Source organism: Poecilia reticulata, chromosome 5, assembly GCF_904066995.2.
Source record: "Poecilia reticulata chromosome 5, P_reticulata-male-v2, whole genome shotgun sequence".
Lineage (NCBI taxonomy): Eukaryota > Metazoa > Chordata > Actinopteri > Cyprinodontiformes > Poeciliidae > Poecilia > Poecilia reticulata.
Window position 1 is genome coordinate 19,176,562 of NC_088834.1, and position 13,712 is coordinate 19,190,273.

The window sequence follows — 13,712 nt, forward strand, 5'->3', positions numbered from 1 at the left end:
CCTCCCCCAATCATGCACCCACCTCCTCCCCCTTCTGTCTTTTGTTCAAACTATTCTAGCAGGAAGGGAAAGAGAGGAGAGGGAAAAGTGACCAATCATGCAGTGTCAGAGAAGAGCATAATGATCCCTGCTGTGTGTGCATGTATGCATGCATAAATATAATATATATATATCAGTGTGTGCAGAGGTGCATTGGAGTGTCCTCCCACTTGGGAGATTGGAAGCCCTCAGTTTGATGAATGGGCGTGCTGGGACACATGCGAGGGCAGATTTCTTTTGAATTTTCTCCTTCAGTGATCACATGAGAAGTTCAGTTATTGCCAATGACTTCTATCGATCCGGTGCATTGATCTGAGTGTTGTTGGGAGGGAGGGCTTGAAGCAACCGTGTCAATATTACCTAAGTCCTGTTGTGACCCATCCCCCTCAATGCACCGCACACACACACACGCACACGCACACATACACACACACGCACACACGCACGCACGCACGCACACACACACACACACACACGCAGCACTCATCACTCTGCAAACATGCAGTAAAATCAGCTCAGATATTTGACTCAGTGGAGTCACTTTTTCACCTGTAGTTTATTTTGATAATCCAAACATTTACACACAGTTACATTCTTTTTTTCTTTCTTTTTGAGGCGATAATTACACACATTTAGGTAATTTTGCACACAGAAGCACAGCTGTGACTCTGCATGTAGAGTTATGTTATAGGCTGCTCATGTTACCACCCAGAAACACTCATGGCGCTGCAGGATGCTCCGCTTCAGCTTCAGATAGGATTACACACACACGTGAACATGTTGGACACATGTGAGCCATGTTTTAAAGATTAGTTGCCAATAGCAAAATGTGAGATCTTCCTCTTAATTTTACTCTGCCTAAAATATTAATTCCCTTTAAATGTTTCACATTTTGTTTATTTTTACATCCAGTATTTCATGAGGATTTTATTTGATAGACCAACATAGAGTACCATGTATTTGTGAGATGAATAAATGGTTTAAAGTTTTGGGGTCCTAAAACTGCCGCCCCCAATTAGAAAATGTGTGGCATTTGCATTTATCCTCCCTTTAAAACCAGATTCAGCTGTTAGTTTTCAGGGTTTATCTCTTCCAGCTTTGCTCGTCCAGTGACGGGACAGATACAATCTCTTGACATATATTTTCAAGTCTGGCCACAACTTCTCTGTTAGATCTGAACTTTGTTGTTTCAGCATCTGAATATGCTTTGGAATAAACCATTTGATTGTAGCTCTGAGTGCATGGTTCGGTTGCTGATCTGCTGCCAGTGTCAAGTCTTTTGCAGCAATTAATAGATTGTCTATGTTTGACTGTTGCTCCACCAACTTTGACCAGTTTTTGTGTTCTTACTGAAGAACAGCATCCCCACACCATAATACTGCTACCACCATGTTTCACTGTGGTGTGGTGATGGTTTAAACATGCTGAAATGCACTTTTGTGCTACTTGTAGACAAAATCTTACTTCTATCACATCTTTGTTAAGTCGCTTTCATGGCTTGTGGCAAATCTATGTCTTTTTTTGAGCAGTAGCGTCATGGATCGAACACTGCATCACGAAATGCTTATTGTTTTACCACCTCCTCATGTTTAAAACTTCTCCACAACTTCATCTCTGACCTGTCTGCTGGATTGGTTGAGTTCATGATGCAGTTTAGTCACTTTAAAAACAGTGCATCATTTCCCTTCAGTTTCAGATTTATGTTCTACTTTCTGTTGGTGTATCACAGAAAATCTCAAAATAAAACACAAACGCTATTGAATGCTATTGGATACTGATGTATCACTTTAAATAGAGCTCTATTGCTGCTGTTTGCTATTAGTGCCTCGGAAGGTTGCAGGAGTAACCAAAAAATCTGACTGAACTGTGAGTTAAAACGTTGCCGCCAACAGTAGTGGAGAGGCTTGTTACAAGACCTTTCATAGGTGACTCAGAAGAGTAATGGCTAGTGCAGCGCTCAGCCCTTTCAGCCTTACATGCTTTGCTGACAGACCCTGAAAAAAAAAGCCACTTTGTTATTCTGCAGACAAGAAAACAATACATCTGAACAATCCCAAATGTGCTGCAGAAGCTGTTCCTTTCATCACAGGTAAGGTGGGCGGCTTGATACATTCTCACTGCCTGAGTCGAAACTGCCAGAGGTGTTCTGTCTCTTTACTGCCGAAAACGCCGCTCCATATAAGAATAAAAATGCCTAAGTGGGTCAAAGGAGAAAGAGGACGGACAGAGGCCAGAGCGAGCAGGTTCAAACATAAAGGCGCGGCTACCAGCAGCAGGTTGGAGGAGAAGTTTACTGACAGATTTCCATTACAGCTCCCCCACTGTAACGCAAACATGTAGGAAGACATAAACACTCATCCATGTTAGACATTGTGGAAATTGGAAATGGTAACGCTAACGCTTTGGGCCTGTGGGTGGGAAAGGTCACATGATATCACTCATGAGAAGCTCAGCTGTTAGCCATTCTAATTCTGTCTCAAGCAGCTGAGCACTGACCCACTGCTCCACTGAACTGTCCCTGTAACGATACTGGTGCAGGCATGTGTGTGTGTGTGTGTGTGTGTGTGTGTGTGTGTGTGTGTGTGTGTGTGTGTGTGTGTGTGTGTGTGCGTGTGCGTGTGTGTGTGTGTGTGTGTGTGGATGACTGCATGAACATGTATGGGGTTGGAGTAACTGTTAAAAATAAATGAAACACAGGTAACACTTATGGATAACCAGCTTTGCTTTGTTGCTATAAAGGAGCAAATCAGTGACGAATTGATCAATGTTAAACAACAAATGCAATTATGGGAAAAATTTAGATATAGATAAGATATTTAGGTTAAAGGTGAGAGTAATAATAAAAAGTGGAAGGACAACAGAGATTTATTGCTAGTAAGCAGTTTCTTATCATGTGCATATCGTTAATTAACTTATGATTGTGTATTTCATAGCAAACTAGAAAATACTGGTTCAAATACCTGGCTTGAACAATTACAACATGTTAACATTTGTTATGCTAGTACCTATTTTAACTTCTTTAATCGTATTACAACAGATTTGGCTTTTTGGGAAAGGTGTTTGCAGATGAGCAGCTAAGATGTTTGCCCTGAAGTGACTCATTAAGGTTCAGGAAGATTTGTGGAGCACTTTATTGACTTCAGAGGAAACACACTACATTCAGTTACCCTTTCACACACACATTCACACACTGATGGTGGTAAGCTATGTTGTAGCCACAGCTGCCCCGGGGCAGACTGACAGTATGGCTACCTTACAATCGGCAAGACGGATGAAGTGGGCAGTCTCACCTAAGGACAAGATAAAAATAATATGTCATGCCACGTGTTTTTATGAGAAATCAAAATATAGAGATTCAGTGATCATGGCCAGTAAACTCCTCTGACCTTGATGGTATTGAATTTATTGCACTGTATTGTACTTCTTTAAAACTTGCAAAATGTTTGCTATTGAACTTCAGTTAATAGAGATGGATTTATTTTTTTTTGAAAAATCAAAAATCTAGAAACATTGACACAGTGAAGTTTGTTATAATCAAAGTTTCTTTTTTCTGCACCACCTCCTCTAAAAAAGAGGTGAGCTGGAATGTTTCAGAGACATTTTTAAGCCATTGTTCACATAAAAACAATGTGATCTGCTCTGTACAACTGTAAACAGGATTTAGCTCCTTATGAGATATCAGTTATCAATAAATCTTGATTTCATTCCTCAATGGTTATTTAGTAACTGAGACTGTTGTGCTGTACATAAGAGTCACATATGTAGCTACAAACCACTTCATTCCTACCGGTCTGAGCATGTCCAGGGATAATGTGAAGGGTCAATTATGAGGCAGAGAGAGAGAGAGCAACAAACTCAGAGAAAGGGCAAAACAGGAACAGGAAATATTTCGGAAAAGAACAGGATATGTGTGCATTGTTGGTATTGTCTCTCATAGGAGACCCTTTCAGTGCTGTCCAAGTTCTGGTATTTGAGGGTTGGTCTGTGTTCCTGTATTCACCACGAGCCTTAAAGACATAAATACAAACCAGCATCTGGATGCCTCTTTGTAAGCCGAAGCTTTAAGCAGATTTTAGTAAAACACATCAGCAGTGCCGATGATGTCAATAAAAGTGAACACAAATATAAAGACACATGAGAGGTAATAGTACATATCCAAAGTGCCACTCCTTTGCAAGGGTAAGCGAAGAAAAAATGTACACATTCTTTCAATATTTTACAACATCTGTAATAGTTTCACTGTAGAAAGCATTTTAGAAAGCATTTAGAAAGCATTGCTTTCTAAAATTGCCTTTCTAAAACGAGTGACACAAACGATCAAACCTTTTTATGACATTCTAATCTTTTCAGATGGATCTGTTTTGCACTCAGTCTCCAGCTTCACGTTTGCTGTGACAGAACTAACTTCCAAAGGTTTGGTCAGCTGAATTTGAAAATACGTCTTCGTTTATTCTTAACATGCTCTCTGTAAACGTTCATTGCAGCCCACTGCAGCCCACTGCACAATCTTAATTCCCTTCAAGTTCATTTTGTCACATAATAATTTTAATTCTAAATAACTTTCCTTCAGTAAGTAATGCAAAATGACCAGCAATCTCAAAGAACTCCTATACAGCTCATATAGCGTGTTTGAAAATGCTTCTCTGTTTAATGACCTAAAGCTCTATCAGACCAGAGCACTGAGACTCAAGGCAGATACCCAGATGGTTTCAGTTAGAGTTTCAGGTCTACATATTTCTACAAGTTTTGTCTTGCAAAACAGACAAATGAACTCACCATCCATTTTCAGGTGAGAATCAAAGAGATACCTAATAAACCTGTTATACACGCTCAACAAAGCCATCAAATAGAAGTGTGGTGGGAAATGCAGTTGCTCTTTCTCTAACCCAGCCCTCCATTTACACACATTTTTTCACTGAGCGTCCAGTTCAGATTTTGAAAAGATTTGAAATCACAGGAAAATTGTTATGAGAAATCTTAGGAAACCAAGAGCATCAACATATTAAACACCATCCTCATCTCATAACATGCTTCGGTGTCCAGACGACATTTGAGGTGAAAAATATCCTTGCCATTGCCTTTCTGTGCAATTCCATTTGATTTTAATCTTGCTTTCTCCCTTTGACTTGGATTCCTGCGGTAGAACTTCCAACAGGTCCAATCATTGAACAGAAGGAGAAGTTGTGAACAATGACATCCATTTTCTGTTTGAGAATTGTCGTCTGCCTGTAGTTTTAGCAATGGCAGCAGAGAACGTGAAAAAAAAAAAACCTCAATCGAGGTCACGGCTCCAGGAAGTCAAGTCAAGTTTATTTGTATAGCACACTTGAACAAGTGTCACCATCAGATTCATCACATCACACCAAGAAAACATCATACAGTCACCAATTGAGGAAGTAATCGTTTCTCAGAGAGTCCAGAAACTCTGCAAAGAACAGAACAGAAGGCTGGTTTTTACCAGGCTGGAAAATCCAAAGTGCTTAAATATAGAACATATAAAAGGCATGAAAACATTTTGATTGTCATTGGCACATTAAATAAGTCAGTGATACGACCCTAAACCTATACATAACCAAGATAATGTTTTTCAGACATGTAATATTATACCTTTATACAAATGCAAAATACATGTTAAAAAAAATAGAATAAATATCCATCCATCCATTTTTTTCCGCTTTTCAAGGACATGTATGGCAGGCCGATTTAGCATAAAATCGGACTCAATTTTTTTTTGATTAAGTCTTTATTTCCAGAGAAAAAGTACTCCATGTCATTTAAAGATACAAAAATAAAATGTCATCAAGTGAAAAACACAAACCATCACAAATCAGACAAGTAATAACAGAACAGAAACAGAACATAAATTCTGTTCTGTTTGAACACATGGGAGCTTGAATGCAACTTCTATATTTGGATATCTAAAAATTTTATTTGGATTAGACATAATTACGTTCAAGATATCTCGAATTGTAATTACAAATGTGTGATCCTTCAACAGACAAACCTTTGGTATTATTTGAAAGGAATTTGGAAAGAAAGTTTGAACCATCAATATGTAATTGATAAGGTCTTGAATTGTTCTTCTTATGAGAATCCAAATTATCTTAAATTATTAATCAGAATAGTCAAAATGTAGTTGTGTCAAGTCAAAACAATTTTTTTAGATATTTAGAACGTAATTACAGATAGTTAAACAAAACCATTTTATATATTAAAACGGCTTGCCATAGCTGCACGGAACTTCTAAGCGAACGCAAAGGCGCTCCTTCACGTCATCACAACGTGTGTGTCATAACGTGTCACAAAGAGGAATGTTGGAAAAGAATGTTGAAAGAAATGAATTAATTCTGCACTTTGACAAGCTGGGGAGAGATGGGATTTATTATTCCAGAAACTAGTTGATATTTGAATTTATTTCATTCATTTGCCCCTTTGAGTTCAATCTCAGTTCAAGTATGGGAAACAAGTGTTGTAAAAAGATGTGCAAATGTCCCTGGATGCGTCGAAAAGTAATTCTTACAGGTCGCTACTGTTCATACAGTGTTGTTAGGGTAATTGGTCGGGGCGTTTATGGGAAAGTTGTTAAGTGCAAGAATCTAAACACAAAAGAGAAAGTGGCAATTAAGATGATAAAAAAGAACCTCACACATACTGGCAGAAGTGAAATTTTAAATATGTTTTCTCTCAGAAAGCTTGACCCAGACAAATGCAACTTGATCAAGATGACCGATCATTTTGTGCACAAGGATCACCAGTGTCTGGCTTTCGAAATGCTGGATAAAGATCTTTTTGAATTCATGAGAGGCAGACATTTTAAACCATTGTCCGTGTCAGCAATACGACTGATAGCACAACAAATGATTGTGGCCCTACAAGCGCTGAAAAGCATTGCCATGGTTCACACCGACATCAAACCAGACAACATAATGTTTGTCAATCATAAGTTAATTCCCTTCAAGGTGAAACTCATTGATTTTGGCATTGCTAAACATGCATCAGAATTACGTACCGGAACTTGGATTCAGCCCGACTGCTACAGGGCCTTTGAGGTTTTGTTGGGCCTGCCACTGTCTGAGAGTATGGACATGTGGAGTCTCGGTTGCACGCTGGCCTTCTTTTACCTGGGTAGGCTCCTGTTTCCTTCATATTCTCAATATGAAAACATGAAGACGTACATGAGGTTGTGTGGCCAGCCAAATAATTCTTTGTTGAAAAAAGGTTTGCTTACCTCAAACTTTTTCAACTTGGTCCAGGAAAGCCCTGAAGAAATCTGGGAGCTCAAACATGCAAGGGAATATATAATGACGTCAAAGGATACGCCAAAACACCACATATACTCATCCAATCCGGTACAAAGCTTTCACGACTTGGAGGAGACAGTTTCAACTTATCGGGACCCATATGAACAGGAAGACATCAAAGCCTTCATACAGCTCTTGAAGCAGATGATAGTTTTAGATCCAGACAAGCGAATCAGCCCCTCTGAAGCTCACAGACAGGATTTCATAACTATGAAACATCTTGTGGGGTGCTCAGGCAAATATGTGATAAAGGCACGAAAAATGGCACTAAAGTGTCAGCTCCAGCCGATCCCAGAAGAGCTCAGATGAAACACCAGCGTAGTCGGTTTTGACTCACTCCAAAGAAAAACCAGGACCCTCCAGAAGTACCATAACATTCTCCTTATCTAGGAAAACGCTAAAGCCGCTTGGAGCTAATAGGAACAAGTCACCAGATATAGCTGGAGGAGGAAGAAAACACAACTCAAACTGCAACAGTGAGTCAGCAAAGGAATTCTGGAGAACATGATCTTAATAAAACTGTCTCTTAGCAACGCATTAAAAAACTGTAAAAGACAGAATCCGCCAACCATGTGATGTTTGTAAATAAACTGAAATCTGAACTAATAATAATAATAATAATAATAATAATAATAATAATAATAATAATAATAATAATACCTCTCCTTGGGCTGCCACCTTATCGTGGTGGAGGGGTTTGAGTGTCCCAGTGATCCTAGGAGCTATGCTGTCTGGGGCTTCATGCCCCTGGTAGGGTCACCCAAGGCAGACAGGTCCTAGGAGAGGGACCAGACAAGGAGCAGCCTGAAGACCCCTTATGATGCACAATAACTTTGGACTTGGTTTTCCCTCGCCTGGACGCAGTTCTCCGGGGCCCCACTCCGGAGCCAGGCCTGGAGGTGGGGCACAATGGCAAGCGCCTGGTGGCTGGGCTTTTACCCATGGAGCCCAGCCGGGCTCAGCCTGAAGAGGAGACGTGGGTCCCCCTTCTCATGGGGTCACCACCTGTGGGAGGGACCAAAGGGGTCGGGTGCATTGTGTGATGGGGGGCAGCCGAGGGAGGGGACCCTGGCGGTCTGATCCTCGGCGGCAGAAGCTGGCTCTTGGGACGTGGAATGTCACCTCTCTGGTGGGGAAGGAGCACTCCCTCTCACCTCGACGCATGGTTCTGGTTCTGGAACCAGTCTCCTTGAGAGGGGTTGGACATACTTTCACTCTGGAGTTGCCCATGGTGAGAGGCGCCGGGTAGGAGTGGGCATACTTGTTGCCCCCCATCTCGGCGCCTGTACATTGGGGTTTACCCTGGTGAACGAGAGGGTAGCCTCCCTCAACCTACGGGTGGGGGGACGGGTTCTGACTGTTGTCTGTGCTTACGGACCGAACAACAGTTCAGATTGCCCACCCTTCTTGGAGTCCTTGGAGGGGGTACTGGAGACAGGTCCTAGGAAACGGAGAGTGGAGTGGACACCTTCAGTGAGGGATATTGATTGTCAGGCTGAAGAAGGAGTCCTTTTGGGCCTTTTAGGCCTGTGAGACTCTAGAAGCAGCTGATGGGTACTGGCAGGCGAAGCGGCATGCGGCTAGAGTGGTTGCTGAGGCAAAACCTCTGGCGTGGGAGGAGTTTGGAGAGGCCATGGAAAAAGACTTCCGCATGGCTTCGAGGTGATTCTGGTCCACCATCCGGCATCTCAAGGAGAGGGAAGCAGTATAGCACCAACACTGTTTATAGTGGGGATGGTTTGCTGCAGACCTCGACTCGGAAGGTTGTGGGCCAGTGGGCAGAGTACTTCAAAGACCTCCTCAATCCCACCAACATGCCTTCCATTGAGGAAGCTGGGACTCTGGGTCGGGCTCTCCAATCTCTGGGGTCGAGGTCGCCGAGGTGGTTAAAAGCTCCTAGGTGGCAGGGCCCCGGGGGTGGATGAGATCGAGGGGTCACACTCTTAAGCCTCCCTGGTAAGGTCTGTTCAGGGGTCCTGGGGAGGAGGGTCCTTCGGATAGTCAAACCTCGGATTCAGGAAGAGCAGTGTGGTTTTCGTCCTGGTCGTGGAACACTGGACCAGCTCTACACCCTCAGCAGGGTCCTGGAGGGTGCATGGGAGTTCGCCCAACCGGTCAACATGTGTTTTGTAGACTTGAAGAAGGCATTCGACTGTGTCCCTTGGGGGTCACAGTGGGGGGTTCTCCAGGAGTATGGGATACCGGGCCCTTTGATACGGGCTGTATGACCTGTGTCAGAATCTTGTCCTCATTGCAAGTCGGGCTCGTTTCCGGTGAGAGTTGGATTACGCCAAGGCTGCCCTTTGTCACCGATTCTGTTCATCACTTTCATGAACAGAATTTCTAGGTGCAGCCATGGTGTTGAGGGGATCCGTTTTGGTGGCCTTAGGATCACATCTCTGCTTTTTGCAGTTCGCAGCTGAGTGTGAAGTGGCCAGGATGAGATTCAGTGCCTCCAAATCCGAGGCCATGGTCTTGAGCCAGAAAAGGGTAGAGTGCCTTCTCCAGGTCAGGGGGGTCGTCCTGCCCCAATTGGAGGAGTTTAAGTATCTTGGGATATTGTTCACAAATGAGGGAAGAAGGGAGCAGGAGATCGACAAGCGGATTGGCGCAGCGTCTGCCGTGAAGCGGGCGCTGTACCGGTCCGTCGTGGTGAAGAGAGAGCTGAGGCAAAAAGCAAAGCTCTCGATTTATCGGTCGATCTACGTTCCCACTCTCATCTACGGTCATGAGCTTTCCGTCATGACTGAAAGAACGAGATCACGGATACGAGGGGCCGAAATGGGTTTCCTCTGCAGGGTGGCTGGGCTCTCCCTTAGAGATAGGGTGAGAAGCTCGGTCATCCAGAAGGGACTCAGAGTAGAGCCGCTGATCCTTCAAGTCGAGAGGAGCCAGTTGAGGTGGCTCGGGCATCTGGTCAGGATGCCTCCTGGACGCCTCCCTGGTGAGGTGTTCCGAGCACGTCCCACTGGGAGGAGGCCTCGGGGAAGACCCAGGACACGCTTGAGGGACTATGTTTCTCGGCTGGCCTGGGAACGCCTTGGGATTTACCCAGAGGACATGGAAGAAGTGGCTGGAGAGAGGGAAGTCTGGACCTCCCTTCTGAAGCTGCTGCTCCCGCAACCCGATCCCGGATGAAGCGGCAGAAAATGGATGGATGGATGGAATAATAATAACAATAATAATAAGAAGAAGAATAATGCCCTGGGGGCTGCACTGTTACACTGCTGGTGTTACAAAAAAAAAATCTTACCAAGTATTTTTGGTGTAGTTTCTCGTGCAAATATCTCAGTACACTTGAAATAAGAAAAAAACTTACCAATAACTTTTCTACAAGAAATAGGAGCTTGTGTTAAGTCAGTCATTTCTGATAAAAAGTACTAGTTCCATTGGCAGATTATTTTTCATATAACATGGGAAAAATGTCTTGTGAAAATAATCTGTCAATGGATCTACTTCTTTTTTTAAATATGAAGGAATTATTTACTTAATACAAGGTCACATTTCTTGCTGAAAAGTTACTTGTAAGTTGGTTTTGTCTTATTACAAAGGAAAAAACTAATGGAAAGTAGAAAAAAACTGAAAACATAATTTCCATTCAAAAGAAAACAAGTGATGAATTTAAAAGATACCATTTCTCAGCTAATAAGAGCATAGTTTTAGTTAACATCATTACTTGAGCCTGTTATATTTTATACTGCATGCCTGGTCTTTTTTAATCAAATTCTTCCCTTTTATTCTTGCCTGGCATCATTTCACATCCTGATGTTCTGCATCTGAGTACCTCATTGTCCTCTGGCACTGAGGAAACAATATTCAACCCTTGTAATAGAGGTTAGATTAATTGCTGACAAATCTGTATTCAGCAGTTCCCTTTCTCTTGGCTAGATAGATTTATGACACAGATTGATGGGGAGGAGGGATGAATTCAGAGCCACCTCTGTTCTGCTTGAAAAAAAAAGAAAAGCAGTTCAGTGTTCAGTGAGGCAAAGGAAAATAAAGGGAATACTGGGTAAAATTAGTGGCCTGGAAGGTTGATGTAACAACCTTCCACGTCATGGAAATGCATATGCAGGCCCGTGCAGAGATCACTAAAGGGGCAGGTGCTCAACAACAAAAAAAGGGCCCATCTAACCTCATTCTAGGACAGAATATTAACAAAGCCACTCAGCTTTCAGAGTTTAACAAACAATGATAAATTACAAAAATGTGACATATACAATCAAAGCTAACTAACATCTCCATATAGCATACAACTATGCATATGCAAGATATTTTATTAGTAATTTCTTTCTGCAGGTTTATTTTGTTATAGGAAAGTATTGCAATATTCAAACCCGCAATTTAACAAGTTATGTAAATCAGAGCAAGACAACCAGACATATTTTGTCTTTACAGAATTACACTATTAAAAATATAAACAAGGGCACAATGCAACTTTTTAGTGGACTGTAATCTATAAAAAAGAGCTGCCTGTTTGCTGCACTTGCAGTGGAGATGAAGATGGTCCATTCAGGAAAGCAGAGTTGCATCAAACTTTAACGTGGAACTGCAGAAAAACGAAGAAAAAAAACCCAAAAGCAAATATTGAATTGTTAATGCATGTCACCATGAGAAAAGCCTGCTGAGTTTTGCTTAAAAAAACGTTAAAAAAAATGTAAATCACACATTTTTGACTCATGAATTCGAAGTTAACTTTCTTTTTTGCAAAACAAACTTATTTGCGCTTGTCAGAAATATTTTCTTGCTATTCTAAGTTTGTGACTCAACATTTTGCTTGTGATTCTCACATGATGTCGTGAGCAGGGCCTAAAATCACAAAAGATTTCTGATGTGTGCAAATAAATGTTTATGTTTGGTAAAAATGAGTTATTCAATTAAAAACAAGTCTTTTAAACAAACCTTTTTCTTTTAAAGGAATCATTACAATTCCAAAAGTTTTGATTACAATTTTATTTTACTTAACTGAGTTTTTTTTTTTTCATTGAATAATTGGGAAACAAATTTAACTTCACACTCTGCAAACCAGACCCTAAACTTAAAGTCTGGGTTGAGTTTTTTCCCTTCATTAATGACACTTTTATTACATTCATTATATTTATCATGGTAATTCAGGGTGAGTTATTTTTAATTCTAAATGAATATCCTTGTTGGACTTTTATTTAAGTGCTATTCTCCTTCAAGATACGTTTACCTAACGCTAGAATAAATGAAATGTACATTATGCAGCAAAGGAAATTAAAAGACATATATCCATTATGGTGTTGATCGGTTTTGGACGGGCGATGTGCCCTTATTGCATAAGCGATACTGAAGAATGACTGATATCATTAAAAACACAGGGGGGAAGCTTTTGTAGTTATCTGGCTTTGCTAGCAAAGTCGTTAGCTAGCAGCTAGCTAATAGCACATCAACAACAGCCTAATGTCTGTATGATAAAAATACTGAATTGATAGATAAGAACAGTTTTTCCTCCCCTGGCTGTCTCCTCCTGCTCAGTGGTTCTTCAGAGAAAGGCAGACACAGAGGCCTGTCAGTGTCTGTTGTATTTCATTACCTCTCTGCTTAAACCGCAACTCCAAGCTGAAGCAGAAACGATACTTCAACGTTTTCCGTCATCTGACAAGTAGAAAGTTTACTCCTCCTTCTGCACGTGCCTGTACGTATGCATTTATAGAAAGAGACATATTTTTTCTAACTGTCTGAAGTTTAATTAGTCCAAGTTTTTCTTGTTTTGCCTTAGGTAGAATTACCAAAACTTTCTCTATTTGCTAAATGTAAAGAAATTTGGCGGATTTTTTTTTTTGTTGCTTTTTGTAACTTTCCTCGTTTTGAAAAGTTTGGTCAATTTTTTCGGTATCTGGGTTAACTAACTGTCTTTCAAAATGTATGACTTTGGTCAATCATTTTTTTGGCTTCCTTTCCACAAACACATTTGAGTTAATTGGAGTCACAAGAGGGCTGCACAGTGGTGCAGTTGGTAGAGCAGTGGCGTCCTAGGTTCGATTCCTGGCCTGGGTTCTTTCTGCGTGGAGTTTGCATGTTCTCCCTGTGCATGCGTGGGTTCTCTCTGGGTACTCCGGCTTCCTCCCTGAGTCCAAAAACATGACTGTCAGGTTAATTGGTTTCTCTACAGACAGGCCAGGGTGTACCCCACCTCTTGCCTGGAATGGTAGCTGGAGACCAAAATGGATTCTGTGTACCAGAGATGAATGTCTTTTGGTCCAAAATGTGCAGATAGACAAAACAAAATTAGATGGGCTGGATACTCAGTGAGGAAGTAGCCTTTACTTCAAAAGAAACAAAGGAAGCCAGATTGCAGTTTACAAATCCACACATGGACAAAGACCTTCATTTTTGGAGACATGCCCG